Source organism: Thunnus maccoyii, chromosome 20 (genome assembly GCF_910596095.1).
Source record: "Thunnus maccoyii chromosome 20, fThuMac1.1, whole genome shotgun sequence".
Lineage (NCBI taxonomy): Eukaryota > Metazoa > Chordata > Actinopteri > Scombriformes > Scombridae > Thunnus > Thunnus maccoyii.
In genome coordinates, this window is record NC_056552.1 from 27,796,025 (window position 1) to 27,816,993 (window position 20,969).

At 38.5% G+C, this 20,969-nt stretch overlaps 1 protein-coding gene and 2 long non-coding RNA genes across 5 annotated transcripts in view; 2 read left to right on the top strand and 1 right to left on the bottom strand.

The window, feature by feature from the left end:
• The window catches only part of rbfox3a (RNA binding fox-1 homolog 3a), a 143,709-nt gene that overhangs the window by 12,822 nt on the left and 109,918 nt on the right, over nt 1-20,969 (top strand). The window lies entirely within an intron of this gene.
• Nucleotides 1,349-3,986, bottom strand: LOC121886451. The gene is made up of 4 exons (XR_006092738.1): nt 2,645-3,986; nt 2,493-2,558; nt 2,142-2,207; nt 1,349-2,013 (listed from the first exon to the last, which is right to left on the bottom strand). It is a non-coding gene; the product is annotated as an uncharacterized LOC121886451 (long non-coding RNA).
• On the top strand, nt 5,536-11,006 carry LOC121886449. Of its 2 annotated transcripts, none has more exons than XR_006092735.1 (3): nt 5,536-7,493; nt 8,258-8,384; nt 9,958-11,006. It is a non-coding gene; the product is annotated as an uncharacterized LOC121886449 (long non-coding RNA). The 2 variants fall into 2 exon arrangements; XR_006092736.1 differs by lacking the exon at nt 8,258-8,384 and having other exon boundaries at nt 5,536-7,317; nt 7,415-7,493.

The window sequence follows — 20,969 nt, forward strand, 5'->3', positions numbered from 1 at the left end:
TAATTACATCAACCCTAACCCTAACCAAAATGTTACACTTAACTTTCAACTGAAAACACACTGTGAAATAGCGGCAGTTACACCTACACTATGTGAATCTGGGGTTTTACCATGGTTACGTTACATAATCAACATTGTCGCCGTGGTAGTGCCTTGTCAAACACAAGGTAGCCATGCCCTAAGGTAAATCCTGTTTTATCGTCTATTTTACTCTAAATGGGACCATAATTTACAAAATGAACATCATACTCTATTGAAGACGACTTGAAACTAATGATTGAGACTATAACCCATTAGGAAAGTGTTTACTGGGGTAATAAATCAAGTGAGAAGTAGGGTAATTTTCTCATTGACTTCTATACAAAAAGACTTCTTATTTCAACCAGTGGAGTCTCCCCCTGCCTTAGACCTGCATTAGAAAGAATGCATTTTTAAGCAGGGCTAGACTGTGAAAATCATTCAGGCCAGGAAATATTGCGTGAAATATAGCCCTGATCAGGCCACTTTTTAAGCAGGGAGTCTGGGGGTCCTCCACTAGGAAAATTTTAGTTACAAAGACTTGATTTCCTGCATTCTGGTGAATTTTAGTGCATGTGAATAACAAACTTATGAGCCATCAACTGCTTAATACAATGTACTATTATGAACCTCAAATAAAACCAAAGATACATATCATTAAGGAGGGAGATGACAGTACTACTATTACTGTGGCACCAATGCTACTCTCTCCACCTTGAAAAAGAAAAAAGAGAGCACACCATATCTTTTAATGTACCATTATAATACAGTTAACCACTCTCTCCACCAATTCAAAGAACAGAGCAAGAGCACAATACCCTATTCAGTTTACTGATATACACTCATCAGAAGTTTAAATATGTATATGCTTTAAGCTGTTTAAAACGATTTTTCCATAAAATTACCCTAAACTGTATACATTTGATTTTTCATACATGTCTTGTACCTGCAGGTTGCTCTGAAGTTGTGGGCTTCTGTGCTACTGTGGCACCAATGCTACTCTCTCCACCTTTGAAAAAGAAAAAAGCAATAGCACAGCACACCATATCTTTTAATGTACCAATATAATACAGTTAACGACTCTCTTCACCTATTCAAAGAACAGAGCAAGAGCACAATACCCTACTCAGTTTACTGATATACACTACCCATCATAGGTTAAAATAGCCATTTAACCAACACAAACATTAAATAACATAGTTCTTTAAGTTTCAACAAATTACAGTAGCCTGAATAGTGTGACAGAGGACGTTGTGTTGTCTCAATAATTTTAAATTATGAGCTCAAATTATGAACCTGCCAGTAGCGTCACCCCCTGCTGGCCATTAGAAAGAATGTGGGTGTAAGGCACTTCTTGCTACCCACTTGGCAACTGCCAACTGCTCTCTCTCTCTCTCTGTCTCTCTCTCTCTCTCGACTCATTCTCTACTTCTGCCATGCCTGGCTGGCACAGCACACAGGGCAGTGTTGCGTTCAGGGTCCAAAAAAAAAAAGTGCAGCAGGCCTACTGGGCCATTTAGCAGGCCAGGCTACTGGGAGAAATCTCGGTGCTCCTGATTACCAGTCCAGGCCTGGGTTTAAGGCACTTCCGCATTGGCTTCACTTTTCAGACTGGAATCTACCCGCTTAGTATGTTATGCTTTGTCTACAATATACCACCTAATGCTATTTTGAAAAAAAAAAAAAACTGTTGAAAATTCATTGAAAATTTTTATTTTGTGTTTCAATTATTTCGCTATTAAGCATCTGAAGTAGAACAAGTGAAATGAATCATTGAGGACATGTCCAGTAACTTACAGTAGGTACATTAGTTAGTACAGGTTAGTTGTTGCTCACAGAGGGTCACTTTAGAATAATTCAAACTGGACAAACTGACTGACTGATGACTGATTGATGGCCAGTCAGTTGGATCCACTCGAGGAGTAGAAACTGGAGAGCCAGGTGTGGTGGTAGGCATGGTGGCACTGTTCTCCACTTCAATAGGTACATAAAAACCTATGGGGAAGATTAACACAGAAAATAACTAAGTTTAGTGAGTTGAAATGTTCCTATGTCGGATGCTCCTAGCTGTGAATAATTGTTAATTTATTGTTGATTTATTGTTGATGTAGGCCTAAATTTACCAGCATTGTTAGAGCTTTCTTGGATGACACCAGAGATGGAAGTAGAGGTGGAAGTTGATGGACCTGCTATATAAATAAATAATAAAATTAATTGACTGAATTGAAATTACTTGCGTTCTTAGCATTAAATCTGGCAAGACAATCAGCAAGAGGTTGATGCTATCTGCTCTTAAAAAGTGACTTTAGATAAGATGTCTTCTCAACACTAGCAGCTTTGGAGATGGCTCCATAATGTTGCTCCAGAATCAGTCCTTAAAAACAGCTATTACACACTCCCCACATGACAGATTGTATATATGAGCAATGAACAGGGTTATCTATAGGTTTAACTAAAAACTAAACATAACTTACCAGCATTATCTGCTTCTTGGGTGATACGACCACTTTCTGCACCAGGAGTAGAGGTGGTTGATGGACCTGAAATGAAATAAAGAAATTAATTAAACATTTACTCAATTTTCAAAATGCAGAAGGCTATCATTTTACATCCTCTTTATACTCACTAACAGTGGGAGCTGTGTTTACTGGCACCTGTGACCTGTACACCAATCGTGTACTTTAATAGTGCTCCTAGAAAGGGGATGTGAAGAGTAAGTTATTAATGTTAGCCCTTTAATGCAGAGGCCAAACTGGGCCTATTACTGCCTAAATTTGTATTGTTCTGGTAAATGTATTGTTCTGCTTTATAACACCAGATGTGAACATCACAGCTCCATAGATAATGTTAGATAGATAATGGATGGATAATGGCTTAAATGATAATGATAGATAATGGCTTAAATTGAAGAAGACACTTGTACCATTAAATGTATTAACTTTAATCACTGACTTTTATAATTTCCATGGGTAACACTTTATAATAACATCGGTAGTAAGTCATTTATAAATACATTAGTTAATAATGAACTAATCATAGACAAAACAATATACCTTTGTAAATGATTAATTAAAACTGTCACTCTACTGTAAAGACTCTACTGTCACTACTCTAAAACTCCTCTGTAGAGTATTATGTACAGACCCCACTGTCACTCTACTGTAAAAACTCTTCTGTACGGACTGTATTGTAAAGAAGGTACTGTCACTTAACTGTAAATGATAAATTAATGCTGTGTTAACATATCACAAATATGTTGTAAGTCATCTATAAATCATTAATTAATTATGAAATATTCATGAAAAAACCATTAGTAGGCTAGATAATTAATTCATAATTTGTTATATTATGAATAAATTGTGAGCTATACAGGGTAATTATTAGAAATGATGTTATTGTATGAATATCCTTTGGCTGTAGATTGTTTTCCAAGTTAATAGTCTACAAGGAATTATATTCTACTAAAGACACGTAATAGGCTCTTATTCAGTGTTTAAATTCAAGTTTTAGCCTTTTGTGCAGAATCAACACTGTAGGACATAACGTGGAGGGAAAGTAGACACGGCTATTTGGCAGAATTCAGAGTTATATCACTTGATATTTAGTGCAATTTGCAGAAGGCAAATATGTGTGTATTTTTAACACTGTACCAATTTGATGCAGTTTGTAGTGTGTGGTGCTAACAGCGATTAGCGTGTTAGCATGCTAGCCCACGTTAACATGTCTTACAATTGATATGTCTCTAATGTGGTTAATGCAGAGTTTTACCACCTGAATGAGGACTTATTGCAATCTATCATAGATAAATGCATGTGTGTGTATTTTTAATACTCTACCAACTTGCAGCAATGCAGTTTGTAAAAGTTGTGATGTTAATTACATTTGGCACATTAGCATGTTAGCAACTGTAGCATACAAGCGCGGGAAAGGCTAATGTAAGAGGTTAATGCTCCCTGTTGGTTTAGGCTTACAGTGCTGCATGAAAGTTTGTGAACCCTTGAGAATTTTCTCTGTTTCTGCATAAATATGACCTAAAACATGATCAGATATTTACAGAAGTCCTAAAACTAGACAAAGTGCACCCAATTAAATTAATGAGACAAAAAAAAAATTCATTTATTTATTGAGGAAAATGATCCAGATATTTGTGTGAGGCAAAAGTATGTGAACCCTTGCTTTCAGCTGGTGGTAACTGGTGTGACCCCCTTTTGCAGCAATAACTTCAAAAAATGTTTCCGGTAACTGTTTATTTTAATTTTGGCCCATTCCTCCTTGCAGAACAGTCTCAACTCAGGGATGTTGGTGGGCTTCTTTGCATGAACTACCTGCTTCAGGTCATTCCACGGCATTTCTATAGGATTAAGGTCAGGACTTTGACTCAGCCATTCCAAAACATTATCTTTCTTCTGCTCTAACCATTCTTTGGTAGAGCGACTTGTGTGTTTGGCGTTGTTGTCTTACTGCATGATCCACCTTCTGTTGAGCCTCAGTTCACATATTGATACCTTGACATTTTCCTATAGAATGTGCTGGTACAACTCAGAACTCATAGCTCCTTCAATGATTGCAAGCTGTCCTGGTCCAGAGACAGCAAAGCAGACCCAAACCATGATAATGCCACCACCATGTTTCACGGATGGGTTAAGGTTCTTATGCTGGAATGCAGTGTTTGCTCATTGCCAAACATAATGCTTCTCATTCAAGCCAAAAAGTTTGACTTTGGTCTCATCCATCCACAGAACATTGTTCCGATCACCTTCTGGCTTATCCATGTGGTCTTTAGCTAACCGTAGATGGCAACAATTTTCTTTTTGGAGAGAAGTGGCTTTTTTCTTGCAACTCTGCCATGCACACCATTGCTGTTCAATCTTCTCCTGATGGTGGACTCATGAACATTTACTGCAGCCACTGCAAGAGAGACCTTTAGTTTCCTAGACATTATCGTGGGGTCCCTTGTGACCTCCCGCAGTATTACATGCCTGCTCTTGGTGTGATCTTTGTTGTTTGACCACTCCTGAGGAAGGTGTTCCAAACTCTTTAGAAAATGGTTTTGTAACCTTTCCAGCCTGGTGAGCATCAACAACTCTTCTTCTAAGGTCCTCAGAAATATCCTTTGTTTGAGCCATGACACACTTCCACAAACCTGTGTTGTGAAGCTTAGAGTTTGATAGTGAAGACCCAGATTTCTCTTCTTTAAATAAGGCACACACTTGATTATGATCCCATTGATTGAAACCCCTGACTCTAATTTCCCCCTCAAATGAATTGATAATGCTAGTGATTCAGAGACTTTTACCACACACAGATATGTAACATTGGATCATTTTCCTTAATAAACTTAATCCTTAATAAACGAACAAGTGTAAGGTTTTTGTCTCATTTGTTTAACTGATGTCTCTTTATCTAGTTTTAGGACTTGAATGGAAATCTGATCATGTTTTAGGTCACATTTATGCAGAAATAGAACAAATTCTAAAGGGTTCACAAACTTTCAAACAGCACTCTACATGCCTTTATCTTCTTGCCTCTTCTCTTTTTTGAGCCTTTTCTTTTTTCTTTCTTCGTGTCCAGACAAATTTTCTTTTTGCCACTCCTATAAACACAAAAGTCCAAGACTGACTGACTGAGTGATAAAGTGTTGCCTGTATCCGTCTCAAATAGCCCTCATTTCAAATAGCTTCATATTAAAAGCCCTCCAGCATTTCATACATGGTCCAGCCATGCAGGTCTGAGGTCATGGCAACATTCCAGATTTTGGCGAGAGTCTCTGTATTTTTAACCATTTCTCCCGCTGTGCTCCTGATTGGTAATTACTCCTGTTAACCTGCTGATTTCATATTTTTTTCCCTAAATGTATGTGTTTCTGACACTGTACAGCGTGTGTGCGCAGCTGCTCTCTGTGAATCCTGAAAATGCCATCACATTCATTCAAATTCATCACATCTTATGTACCCAAAATCGGCGTATCTCACAGTCAAACCAGAAACACAATAGAAAATTTCTTAAAATACTTTCAGACACTTAAAATACTATAGACACTTTCAGTATATACTAGTGATGTCACCATATTACAATTACCTCTGAAGTTCCACTACTGTCAATACCCACTTTCATACCATGCCAAAACAAGAAATCCCATTCAGGACAAACTCCTTTATTTAAAAACTTTTTTTATAAACATTAACAATTGAACAGAAACTTTGTGTGTTTCATTATTTAACTATACAGTCTGCATTAGAATAAGAGTTACAAATTAAATATTGGCCTGTAGCCTTCAAGTAGAAAGCAAAGCAGCCCAAAAACAGTAATTTCAAATTAGAGGAACTGTATGAAATGTGATGCTGTAACAACAAATACAGCTGTGTGATTATGTGCCCTCATTTTGGTTTGCAATCTTGTAGGTATGACTGAAACTTTAAGTGTTTCAGCATTTAAACACACACACTGGCTATATTAGAATAATAACTGAGTTCAGTATCATTTTATAAATACTGGTATTGATTTGGTATCTATGTGTCTATGGTATCCATTAATTGATTCTTGTGACATCCCTAATTATATCCACTCTGTAATGTGATTATCAAGTTGTTCTTCACTTCTTATCAATGTAAGTTCTTTGTAACAGGTAGACTAGCGTGGCCATGCTGGCCTGTACCATCTGACCAGTTACACCATCATGGCCATGCTGGTCTGCCATCAACTGACCAGTTACACCAGCACTACCAACCTGGCTGCTCACCTCTCAACCAGCTACACAAAACTGCTGTACCGGCTGATCACCAGTTACACCAGCTTAAACAAGCTGGCCCACCAGGTAAATCCAGCAAGACCAGCTAATGACCAGCTAAGGTTTGAAGCTGGTACTAGCTGGATTTCACAGTAGGGATGCTAGCGTTAGCTAACAGACGGAGCAGTATGCTGCAGTGTTTTCCCCGAGACAACTTCAACGGCAAGTAAACACTAATGTCATGTATAAGATATTGTTTGTGGCTAACATTATTACAATGGATGTGCGCAATCTCATCTATGTTTTATTGCTGGGGTTTGCCAGCATTAGCGTCTAACGTAGGCCTGTTTGTGTAAACAGATGTAGCTTATCTGATGCCACTTAATATGGGTCAGCAGGGAACAAACACGTTATTATCAACAGGCTGTTCAGATCTGTTTGTTAGTGACACCATAGACTGTATGTTAATGACAGCAGCCTGCATGATAAACTATATTTTCAGTTAGCAACCTGCACCAGACTGCATGCTATGTCAGTCACAGTCAGCCAACACATCAGGTGAATGATAGCAGGTAATATGACAGTAAAGTTATATTTGTGGGTGATCAGTAAAACTTACACCAGTAAGTTTTGTTATGGTGGTTGTATAAATTTCTGTGTCGTATTTAGAGTGAGCTGTCATCTGATCATCTACTGAACAGATTCCTCCATCTGCCACAGTGAGAGCCACCAGTATCTAACCCAGTAGGTAAGAATGTTGTTCTCACACACAACAGCACAGAAAAGCTAGTTGAGTTTTACAGAAGGGATGAGATCAATGTTGACAAGAAACCTGCAGAATGTTTACTCACACTGAGTACAAAACCTGGGGTTATTCCAGAAAGTGGGTTTAGTGAAAATTCTGAGTTTGTTAACCCTGAGTTACTGTGGTAACTGACTGTGAATCTAATGTTAACCAGACGTAGACTTCCCCAAAAATTCCTTTACTTCAGAAGATGTAGGCTGTAGACATTAGACACACCTACAGTCCCCTGAGAACAAAGACATTGAATATTTATTAACAATTTGGCACAAAAACCTTTAAAACACATTCAAACTCTTCCCGTTTTTATCTAGACTTATAAAAGAGCCTCAAAGAGATTCCACTTTGAGCTGGTCTCCAAGAACTCTAGAAAAATTCTTAAGACGTCTCTTTTATTTGTTTTTCAACCAGGTATGTGCGTATTTAACCTTCTACTGGAACAAGTTAGTTTGTTTTTGTTTAATTTGTAACATTAAGTCACGTATCTCCACATACAGTATTTTATTTTGAAGTAAACGCCATCAGATTAAACTTTATTCGGCACTCAACTCAAGTTACTACAAGCCAACTAAAGCCTGAAACAATGCTTGAAACTTGACCTCTACCTATTTTCTGAGAGCAGTACTGCAAACTAGAAGTTAAGTTGACCTAAAGAGTCTTTCAGAGCAGCCCGAAACAACTTCACTCCTTCTTACCGGTGTTCAACACAGCACCCACAAGGACGTGCCCACAGTCCAAAGCCTGATCCGGGCTCTTTCACTTCCCACTGGTGACGCTACACCAAACAACTCTGTACCTGCTGAGATGACACCTCTCCCACGACAAAACACGTCAACAGTAAGGCATAACATGGCTTTATGATTTGTTGATATCAAATAATGTTAAATTTAAAAGATTATTTCTTTAGAGTAGTTGAATTAGCTTTACCTTAGCATTCCCCGTTGCAATACATTGAGCCTCGAGTCACACACATCAAGCCACTCTTGCTGAATTATTTTCCTTACTGTTTTTATTACCATAGGCTTTATTATTTATTTATTTATTTTACTTTTTTTTTATTTTTTTCTGTATATTATCTTATGCTTCATCATGTATCCTCAAGATGTTTAGCTATTAATAAATGTCTTCATTTATCCTAAAATTGGTTGGCTGATTGTTTGAGCTGCAGTAAACAGAGGTCACTGTTTGGGACAATAATTTACAATTATGAGACTGATTCACTGATTAAATTGAACAAGAGTTAGTGCTTCCTCCTGGCACTGACAAATCCTAACCAAAAAAGGAGGTGGTGCTCCCAATAACGAGGTAATTAATTAATTAAGTAATACATTTGAATGTGAATAGGCTGCTTATAGTCTTAGCATATTTTAACGGCATTTCAGGCACTATGTTTAAACTTAATACATTTACTTGCTTCTGTTGAAGTATAGTCACTGAATGCTGTTGAGCCAAGATCCAAATAGACTTCTAAACATTTACTCTCAGTTTGAACCCCAACGCCTTTTCAACTGCAAATCCCCAAACTCATTATTACTGGCACAGACCGGGAGCTTTCAATCATGTCTCTATGTAACATATCTATTATCTGTTTTATCTCTCTGTATATTTTTAATCTTCAACTATATTTTTCTCTTCAGTTGCTGCCTCCAGTGTTTTGACCCTCCAGTGTTTGATTATAGCTGAATACATATATGTAAACATGTGGGCTATAGCCTAATACACAGTAAAATTCCACCACTTTATCATCCATTAAGGAAATTTAATTCTAGTAAATGATGAATTAATGGACAATACTGAATAAAACCTTGTGTTAACTTATTAACTCTTTTCCCCGCTCTGACTCAGGTTCTGTCACTGCTATCTTTTTTAAGATAAATGTTCACACTCCGCACACATTAATATTTCTACCCTCACTGGATTAGTGTGGAGGCTCTGCCTTTTACCTGTTGCCATGGTAAATTGTAATATCGGAGCTCCAGAGATGTGCCACCTACAGGACATTTGCAGTGTGTTAAAATGAAGTAACAGCTGATCATTATGTTCTAAATCAATCAAGGATAAATTATCGTAACATAGTGTGCAGCTGTTTCTGCAGGTTAATATTTATACATTTTCAAACATCTCCCTCCCCAGAAAACTATTACGCTGGTGCATTACAAGATGAGGCAAAGCAAGTTTATTATACTTTTCAACATAAAGATGATTCAAGAGCCTTACATAAGACATAAAAGTAGTGATGGGTGGATGAAGCCTCATGAAGCTTTGGGAAATAAGATTTGAAGTTGTGGTCTATAAACTCAGCAGCACAGTGACATCTACTGGTTTGAAAAAACACTTATAGGAAAGACTCTGCCAAGCACTCCAGTGTGAGATTTACAGAAGTTACTTATTGTTTTCTTTGTCTTTTCAGGTAGATATGCATCAACAACAGTCCAACAAAGGATGTGTGTCCTGTCAAAACTTTGAACTCTACAGTGTCCCACAATATAGAAATACCAACTGAGTCACTGAAAGAGAAACTGGATTTTCATATATTAAGGATTTTGGCATGCATAATTTCACTTATAAAAGTTCACCAATTCTGGTTTTGCTGTAACAATCAGGTATTTAACATTATGTTCCACTACGACACTGTCTGTAACCTGTATAGTACATTTCCAGCCAGCTAAGATGATTATTGTTTACTGACATCAGACATCTTGTTAAATTACAATATAATGTCACTTTAAATCATCATCTATCAATAATGTTGTGGAGCACATACTTTATTCTCTATACAAACTCTACTACACGTTGACTTTTATGTTGCTTTATCATTTATTGAGATCTCATGCATGTACTGTAACTCCATATAATAAGTTTTCAGTGATTAATTAGTCAGTTCCTGAAAAAAACATACACATGGTTGGTTTAAACAGTTTGAAATTTGCTGGTGTTAGCTTAGTTATTTTCATAACTCAGAAACCCTTAAGAAGGTGAGATGTGTTGAAATATTATCTACAGGATGTAAAAATTAAAACACTGAATCACTGTTATGAGTGCACTCTTCTCTCCTTTGTTTATAACTTAGACCTTAGAAACACACACAAAGCCACTTTGGTCTAAAAAAGTGACAGATCTCAGTTGTGAATGCTAAAGATACTATTTGCATTTCAAGGCCCACATTGTAGTCTACATCATAGCAGAATCAAGGCTGATGCCCTCCACATGTATATCGAATCGTTGGCTGTCCACCGCCCTTGAAGGTAGTTCACAGTGGTTTCTCACAGATGTCAGGGAGCCGCTTCAGGCTCTGGTTTTGCAGGATGTACAAATGTAGGCTGCAGTCAATGGGCTTCATTCACAAACAGTGTGTATTAGAGATGCACTGATTTTCTTGGCTGATTCTGAATTCCAATTTTTCAAATGTCTGACCTGCCAATTCCGATTTTTACCGATTCTGATTTTCTTTCTTTATAAGAAAGAAAATACAAAGATTTCCTTTTTTTCTTTATATATTTCTTTTTAAGAACTATAAGCAGTGTTGGGATCATTACTCAAAAAATGTAATGTACTCGTTACTTAAAAAAAAGTAATGCATTACTTTACTTAATTACTCCCTGTGAAAGGTAATTAATTACACTACTCATTAAATTACTTTTGCATTACTCCGCGACAACCCCTGAGATGCATTGTCATGTAATTGCCACTTACCAATATAACGTTAAACCTTACATACGCCCACATATCAGTGCAAATTGCTATCTTAATAAGGAGGACATACAAAAGAAAAAGTTTTACTGTCTGATGATGGTGGCCATCCATTCCCTGTTATCATATTTTGCTGAGTATGTTTCTGGAAGACGGAGATTCCTCTACTATGTATGATGCTTCGAGCCAATTCATCTCTGCTTTTGTTAACGTTACCTGTTGAAAATCAAGCTTCGGCTGCTTGGTTGGGGTCGATATACACTCAGCTTGAGTATCAATCTAGGTCCGGGAGTCTTTGGCTACTAGCTTTGTGTTAACGTGTTGCCTTTGCAGGTGCTTGGAAAGAGTCGATGTTGTGTTCACAGCAGTGGATAGTTGTTTCTGGCCTGGGCACAGTTTGCACTTTACCATCACATTCTTGTCCTTTGGTGTAACAAATTTGAAGTAATGTGCATACCTCTATCCCTCAAAAGCTGTAGACCACTCTGCCATTTTTATCCTTACTCCCACACATTGTTGTGTGTGTGTGTATCGGAACTCTAGCCAAAGTCACGTCATGAGAGGTCAGGCGATTGTTCTGCAAGCATGCATGAAAGGCACCTTTGATTATTTTTTTATGCAGATAATTGAAGAACCTGTGTAACGCAAGTTACAACAGAATTTTTTGATTAGTAACTCTAATGTGATTACTGAATGTAGGAACAGTAACGCGTTACATTACTGCGTTACAGTTACTTTGTCACGTGTTACACCCAACACTGACTATAAGTGACAGCATACACAAACATTTTAACTATTCTTTAATGGAATTTTCAAATTCAATTGAATGTTCATTAACTATTTAAATAACTTACATTTTTCTTCTTGAAAGTGGGAATGTTCACCAGGGTGATGGTTTTTTAAGTGTCTGATTAAGTTAGTTGTTCCAAATGTTTCCAAGATTGTTCCTCCGCAATTTATTTTGGACTTATTACAAATTGCGAGCTTTGTGTCTTCTTCACTCACGCTGAAGAACTTCTACACCAACGACATGTATGTGTGGCTGTACTGTCTGTACAGCCACTGCTGTGTGCGTGATGTGCATGTTGTGTGTGTGTGTGTGTGTGTGTGTGTCGCTACACTATCTGTGCGCTGTGTACTCGACATGCATGTTGTGTGTGTATGCATCAGTGGAGGCTGGTCCATAGAGGCAGAGGAGGTTGCTCCTCCTCTATTTTTTCCGAGGCAAGAGGGAGATCAAAATATAAAAAAGAATATTTGGTTGAAATAAGCAATTAACAAATCTCAGTATTATTTATAAAATATTTTTTTCTCTCTTCTTTGGAAAAAATCCATCATTTAAATTCTGTTTAAAATGCTTCAACAGCAACACCTGCAGGGCAGGAGGAGAAAGAACAGTGTGTGTGTGAAGTGGTGATGTGGGGGCAGTGGGGGAGAGTGGGGGGAGTGGGGGACAGAGGAGGACGGGTGCCTGCTGTCCTCCGCAGGGCGGGATCTCCTACATTGATTTAACATACTTCATTTTTTTCATGCTAATCTATGATTGGCCAAGACACGTAAAATGATGCTCCAAGGGAGGACGTCCTCCCTAACCAATCAACAACCAGAATGCAATATTGACATCGTGTTGGTCCAATGATGGTTTCCAGATTTCAATTTCAATTCTCTCCACTGTAAGGCAGAGTAGCAGCAGTAGATAACGAACAGTAGATAGCTCCTTGCATTAGCCAATGCAACAGTTAGCTTGTTATAGCAGCCTGAAGGACTCTTTATACATCCATGGAAGGACTGTTAAGGACTGCTTTTAAACTAACAGGAGAATGGATTGGGACTGTGCGTCGCAGCAGTGACAGGACGCCACCGGGGGCGCTGGAGAGAGAAGCAACCGGAGAAACAACCAGGAGAGTTAGCTTGTTTGTCATTGCTGCTAATGATAGCAGACTGGTTAAGCAGCAGCCATAAAGTTCTGTTAACTAACAAACAAGATGACCAACAGCCACAAATGGACGTTATGACATGAATACTTCATGACATAGAAGAAGACATCAGATAATGTGAATCAGATACAGCTTCTCTCTCTCTCTGTCTCTTTGGTCGCTAATTTCATCTCTGTGTGGCTGTTGTGTGAATTTATCTCCTTAACAAGAATGCAGCAGAGATCATATAATGTGTTGTAGGTAGTTTGCTTGTTGAAGTTACAGTGAGCTGTCTGGACTCATTCATTTAGAATTGATCCAGTTTTTAATTGAGAAGTTGTTCAGTCGCCTGTTGATGTTGTGTGATTAGAGAATGAGTGCAGGAGGTCTGGCTGTTTGCTTGTGACAATTTCTTTAGTTGGTTTTTAAGCTGAGTCGTATATTGAGTAATAAGCTTAAAGTAACTAGAATAACAAATGTTAACTAGTGGTGTAACGGATTGTAGTTGATCCGTGATCCATACTGATCGCCCCCCACAGTTCGGCATGCATGTGAACTGCGGATTTTTTTTTAATTGCAAAATTTAATGTCTCATTTGAGACAAAGTAAACAAACTGCTGTAAGTCATGGACAGACAGCGTGGCGCTAACAGGGATTTAGAGGATCAAACCAGCATCTAACAGGTCCGAAGTGACATTTGCAGGTATGTTTACCTGCTGTTTAATGTGCTGCAGCTGAGCAGCTAATTAGCTATGTAGCTACTAACTGGCGTTAGCGGTGCACTTTTCCCCGGTGAATGTTAGTTTTGTGGCTCATTCAACAAGCTGTAGGACAAGACGTGTGTTCATGTTTCTAAGTTATCATCAAGTTTTGATGATGTGGACACAGGTTGTTTCATTCACTACCGTGTTTAAAAGAGGAAGGTTTCATGCCTCATATTGCAATAATTGAGCACTGAATATTTTATATATTTTATTTTATTTAAACATTGGACATCTTAAATGTTGTTTTCATTTAAGACCATGGGCAAAAGTTCCTTGCTGTTCCTTGCTGTAAGTGTGTTACAAAATTGTATTTATTTTTTGATTTGATCCTTAAAATGATTCGATCCGTGACACGATCAGAACCGTGGGCTTTGTGATCCGTTGCACCCCTAGTGTTAACATGTCAGCTTATATATATATATATATATATATATATATATATAGTATGTCATGCACATAAATAAGAGTGTGTAAGTTATGTATATGATACATGCATTAATACTTTCTGATGTGAACCTACACTTTTAGATCTGTGAATGTTTTTAGTGTTCAATCGTTCTAGTATTGTGCACTGATCTGAACCTGTATCACATTATAAGCTTTGTGGTACTTTATATATTTCTGTATACTAAGAAGATACATAGGAAAAACGTGTAAGCTGTATGCATAACATGCATGTTTGTGTGTGTGCGGCTACGCTGTCTGTGGCTGTGTGCATGACATGTATGTGTGTGTGTGTGTGGCTACACTGTCCATGCTGCAGGTGCTGCTGTGTGCGCGACATGAATCATAGGCTATGTGCAGAAAATATGACCAGCTATATGAGACTGCTCGGGGCCGTTCACCAGTCATGGGATCAGCTGAAAATGATGATTTTGATCAGTGGCTGATCGATTGGTGCATCTCTAGTGTGTACGCACAAATCTGTGCTTAAACTGCGTACAAATGTTTTAAGCACAAAAACCGGGATTCATCAACATGTTCTTACATGAATTTGTTCTTACTCTGCAAACAAATTTAGAACTGCCTTGGACCATGCGTATGCACAAATCATAAACATCCCAGTCTTAAAAAGTGATATACTCAATATTTATTCAGTGTAAACCGTACCATTAGAACCACATTTATTTAAAAAATTATTGGGTCTAAATATATTTAAAAGTGTTAAACTGCTAATAATACACAATTTATTACTAATTACAAAATTTATAGCAAAGATGTTGTAATCCATACATCATCATCATCATCATAAATGTAATGAAATTATTAATATATCAAAATTGTCCTATTCCCACTTTTAGATGACAATAGCTTATATACTAGAATTTCCGTATTGAAATGTGACACTGATTAATTTCCCCCCAGGCTGTGATATATGCAGCTGGTTAACCAGCAGCCTGTTCAGTGTTCCTCACAGCCTGACAGTTCAATAGTGGCACATGGAGGGACGCTCTGCTTTCACTACATCACGGACTGTTGTGGACAAAGATGAAACACAATTCACACCTGGCACAGCAGTAGAGATTTATTTAGATCAATTCTACAGATCTATACATTTACCAACTTTTTATTTTGTTATGGATGCACTGCATGGTAGTGATGAAACAGGTATGCAGGCTGTATGTAGGATTCACACAGGCTCCAAACAGTTGTGCCAATGACATGTTTACCAGCCAAATCTGCCTGTTCTGGCTCCTACTTCTGAAACTATTGTTTGCATTTCACTAGCAGTGAAGTTGATCTACATTTTTACCATTACAACCCTCTTTGCAATGACTGACAGCTCTCTCCACTGCTGCACCACTCCAACAGAGCTTTCCTTATATAGAGAAATGGGGGTGTGGTAGTATGCTAATTACTGATAGCAGGCACGCGCCTGTCAATTTAGAACTGGAGGAAAATGCATGACCCTCCACCACCATAATACCCATATTCTATTATATTCACACCAAAGGTAGGTAGTATTGATGAAAGTAACAAGCAAAGACAGATGACTTATGTCATCACTTCTGCAAAACTCAACTAGCTTTTCTGTGGTGTTGTGTGTCAGAACAACATACTTGGCAGATGAAGGAATCCGTTCAGCACAGATGATTGGATCAATACAACACACTCTAAATACAACACAGAAAAAAACTGAACCTCAAATAAAACCAAAGGTACATATCATTAAGGAGGGAGACAATACTATTATTTATTAGCTCAAAGTATGAAGTCACTGACTGAAATTTTCACCAAAACGAATGAATTTTCAAACAATATTGACCACATTAACTAGACTAGATATGCCAATTATGCCATCAATGTTTTTGAGGAAACGAGAAAAGGAACTACCACTTTTATTATTGATTGTCCAGTTTCTGGGCTGCTTTAACATTGACAGGGAACAATGATGACGTATCGGTAACATTTATTTACCTTTCGTTTTCTCTCTTTCCCTCTCTGCTCCACCCTTCCTCTTTTTTCCACCATCCATCTTGCTGCTAAGTCATTTAGCTGCTCTAAATGCTTGCTGCCGAACAAAACGTGTAACTGCCAACTACTCTCTTTCTCTCTCTCTCTCTCTCTCTCTCTCTCTCTCTCTCTGGCCCTGTTTACACCTGGCATTAACATGCGTCTTGGGTGATCCAATCACAAGTGGACAGCTCTAAGTATGTTTGTCTCCTCATGTGTCTTGAGTTACCACTTGTGATTGGCTCTCACTTCCCCGCTCTATATGCAAATAAACACGTACATCATTTCTGTTTGCAAAGACCAAATTTGCTCATTTTTAATCGGGGGGGGGGGGGATAAACAAATATACAATGTATTGTGTACCCCCTCACAAAAATCAAATGCCCGTCCTATTGATTTGCTCTAGCGCCATGTTGTAACACACACAAATACTATATACAAATATAGAGTTATATGCAGCGATCTCCCCGCAGCTGCATCTCTCCATTGAGAGACACTGTGCGCATTTACGCACGAGGCACAACAGCATAACTTCATTGATTATTTAAATCTCCCGAAATGCCAACAGCATTGGTCAAGGTCTAATGTTAATTAATGTTCTGTGTTCTTCTACACATCCAATAGGTCAGCTGTTACACACACAGTCCAGATTCATACTGTTTGGAGTAAAGCAGCCGTCCTCCTGATAAATCCTGAGCTCATTATATCGAGCAGCGCAGCAAAACTAAAAACTCTAGTTATCAACTTGACAGGACCGAGGAAACTATCCAGCAACATTTAGCTTCTGAAATATTTTTTTAGACAGACAAGTGAAAAACAAATTATTTTCTGGTTTTGGTTTAATTTCTATTTCAATTGTCGATTTGAAGAGGAAAACGAGTTAGAGGAATGGGAAAAACAGGAAAAAACAGGAGTTGGATTAAGTTTTTTTAATTCACATGAAAAACAAAATAATGCATTTCTTTATCATGTCATCAAACACATTGAACACAGCATTGGACGGAGGGTTCACGGACCAGGAAGCAGCAGTGCAATTCCTGTGCCTAGTCTGCAGGAAAATAGAGGATGTCAGTTGAGTAGGCTGTCCGTCAGTGTGGCCCAGGATGCATTGCGTTTACAATATACATTGCTGAATGACTGTGGTCTGAGTGATTGGATCTCAATACATCCTCAATGCGTCTTGGGTGCGTTCACACCTGTACTTAGAGCTGTCCACTTGTGATCGGATCACCTGAGAAGCATTTTAATGCCAAGTGTAAACAGGGCCTCTCTCTCTCTCTTGACTTGCTCTCTACTTCTATCATGCCTGGCTGTCACAGTGCGCAGGGCAGTGTTGCGTTCAGGGTGGAAAAAAAAAAAAGAAAAATCTGCAGCCTGCTGCGGCTCGCACACCTGTGGTGTCCACACAGACAGCGTTGCTGCTGCAGCATTGCTACTGCCAGCCCTATCTTTCTAACTAGAGTTTGACTTTGATAATGGCCATCAATAATAAAATGTTAAAAATCATTTCATCATAAATTTAGTTTATATTAAGTTTAGACAGAAAAGGGTTAAGAAGCATGTGCTCAATTGTGAAAAATAAATACTAATATGTGAGGTTCAAGCAGCTTAGTGGGGTCTGGGTTATCAAACGAAGAGAAATCTCCCCCCCTCTTCCTAGTAACATCTTTGTACTCCCTCATGGTAGGGTTGTACAGCTCTGATCAGTCTGATTGACTGTGATTGGCCACTGCAGCGTCGGGTTGTGGTTCTCCAAAGGTTGACTCTGGATCAACTTTCCGGCCATAGGCAGGTGCGGCGCTGCTGCGACCAAAACACCCGCTACCTAAACGCACTACCCCCATTCGAATGAATGGGAGGACTGATGTTTTCGCTGCACTGCCTGCTTTGGTCTGAATACAACATGGGTGCCGAAATGAAAAGCAAGAGGTTCCACGACACACACGCATATAAATATACATGCATGACAGTATGCATGTATGTGCAAGTGCTTAGTATCTAGGTGGCTTCTCATATAGTGGTGCTCCCATCTGATATCCTCCATTATAGGCCCGGGGGTAAAGGAGCTTTATAAGTGGGTGAAGCTGGTGCAAGGCAATTCTCAGAGTTTTTATTCTTTGTCCCACATTTGGTTTTTGGGATCTGGTCACCCTAATGTGTGTGTGTAGCTGGCAAAAGAAGGTCTTGGTTACAGCTGTACAGCTCAGTCTCACCGTTTCCCTGGTGACAGTGGAGGAAGCCCGGGCTGCTTATGTATGATAATGTTAATGTAATTACTTCCTCTTCCTGCGTGGTTGCTCACACACCATGGATGGTGGAGGCATGGCGACCAGAGAGGAAGACAGTCAGAAAGGCAGAGAGGTTTTAGCTCTTTGACTGTGGCAAAGGAAGGTTTACAGTTTAAGCTGTTCCATTCCATACCATGCTAAGCTTAATGAAAGACTACAGTCAGCTCCATGGGCTAACACACACTCACACACACAGAATGGAAGATTCCAGTGGAACAGGGATCAACAAGAGAAACTTACTCAATGTAGGGATTTATGATGCATTGGCTTTGAATAGGATTATTTCACATACTGTATAATGGACTCACCATGTAAATGACAATGTAATGTTAATGAGCTGTATTATTTCTGTATAAAACATCGGTTTTCTATGTGCTTTTTGATGTTAATACACAAAAGACACAAAAGGAAAAATGTCACTCAACAAATCTTATGGGAACATTAGTATGGAATAAAATTAGGGTCATATGTATTGTAGCTGTGTATCACTGTATCTGAATGTGTGAAAACATTTAGTATGGATACATTCAAATGTGTGAATGTGTAAAAATATTTTGATCAAATGAATTAAAATGTTTTAATGTGTAAAAAAATATCTGAACAAATAGATTACATTTCTTAATCTGCAAGGAGATCTCTTTTTACTGTCTTGGAAAGTTACGAATCCTTGTCTCCACTAACTTGTTCATTGACTGGCCCCCACCTGCTAGCTAGCTAATGCAAACTGCGAAGACAAGGCAAGACATGTCACTATTGTGTAACTCTTATATTAACTGTATTTTATACAAGTCTCTGGAACTCTACTGGAGGGATGAACACCATTCTTCCTAGAGATATTCCCTCATTTAGTGTGTTGATGATGGTGGTGGAGAGCGTTGTCTAACACGTCGGTCCAAAAGCCCATAGCATATGATTCACATCATTTTCATACTCAACAAACCATTCAGTGACCCCTCGTGCCCTATGGATGGGAGCATTGTCATCCTGGAAGAGACCACTCCCATCAAGATAGAAAGGTTTCATCATAGATAAAGGTGATCACTCAGAATAACTTTGTATTGAATTGCAGTGACCGTTCCCTCTAAGGGGACAAGTGGACCCAAACAGTGCCAGCAATATGTCCCCGACAGCATAACAGAGCCACCAGATCTCCTCACACGCATTCACACCTGTAATTTGTCTGTGTATACATACACACACACACACATATATATATATATATATATATATATATATATATACAGACAGGTGAGAAAGGGAAAACCGGTACAGGTGGGTGAGTGCATGTGTGGCATACACCAAGAAAACAGTACAAGTCTGAATGTTTGACCCCTACAGTGAGGGGATCTGGTGGTTCTTATTATGCTGTGGGGGCCATTTTGCTGGCATGGTTTCAGTCCACTTGTCCCCTTAGACATTTCTATCCTGATAGGAGTGGTGTCTTCCGGGATGACAATGACCCCATCCATAGGGCACGAGGGGTCACTGAGTGGTTTGATGAGTATGAAAATGATGTGAATCATATGCTATGGCCTTCACAGTCACCAGATCTCAACCCAATTGAACACCTATGGGATATTTTGGACGGACGTGTTTTATTCAGGACATAACAATGACCCCAAGTATACAGCTAGAGTCATAAAGAACTATTTTCAGCAACATGAAGAATGATGCGTCCTGCAACAGATGGTATGGTATGACCGCCACAGAGCCCTGATCTCAACATCATGGAGTCAATCTGGGATTACATGAAGAAGCACCTGAGATGGTGTAAATAGTAAATCCTCCAGGATGGTTACAACAATTTACCTGCAAGTTACCTTGAAAAACTGTGTGAAAGTGTACCGAGGAGAAAAGGTGGTGTTTTAATAGCAAAGCGTGCTCACACCAAATATTGATTACATTTAGGTTTCCTCTGTTTACTGAACTTTGCATTAAGTTAATTGATAAATAAAAACTATTCAGGGCATTGTTTTTGAAAGCATCCTCATTTTACTTTTAGTGCCTAAAACTTTTGCACAGTACTGTATATAGATATATATTTGTGTGTGTGTGTGTGTGTGTGTGTATGATACACAGACATTACACAGATAATAGTTTCGGTAGATAACTTCCTGTAAGTAAAGCATGACAAACAATTTTATGGTACGGTTTTGGAAACTCACTGCAGGTTTTACAAGTCCATTATTTCTTAATTTCTTGAAACTTCCTGAGAAGAACTATGTCATTTGGTACTAATTGTATAGAAAGTGGAGGAAAACATTTGAGACAGTTTATAAGTGGTTGTTGATTTACAGAAGAATTTAATTG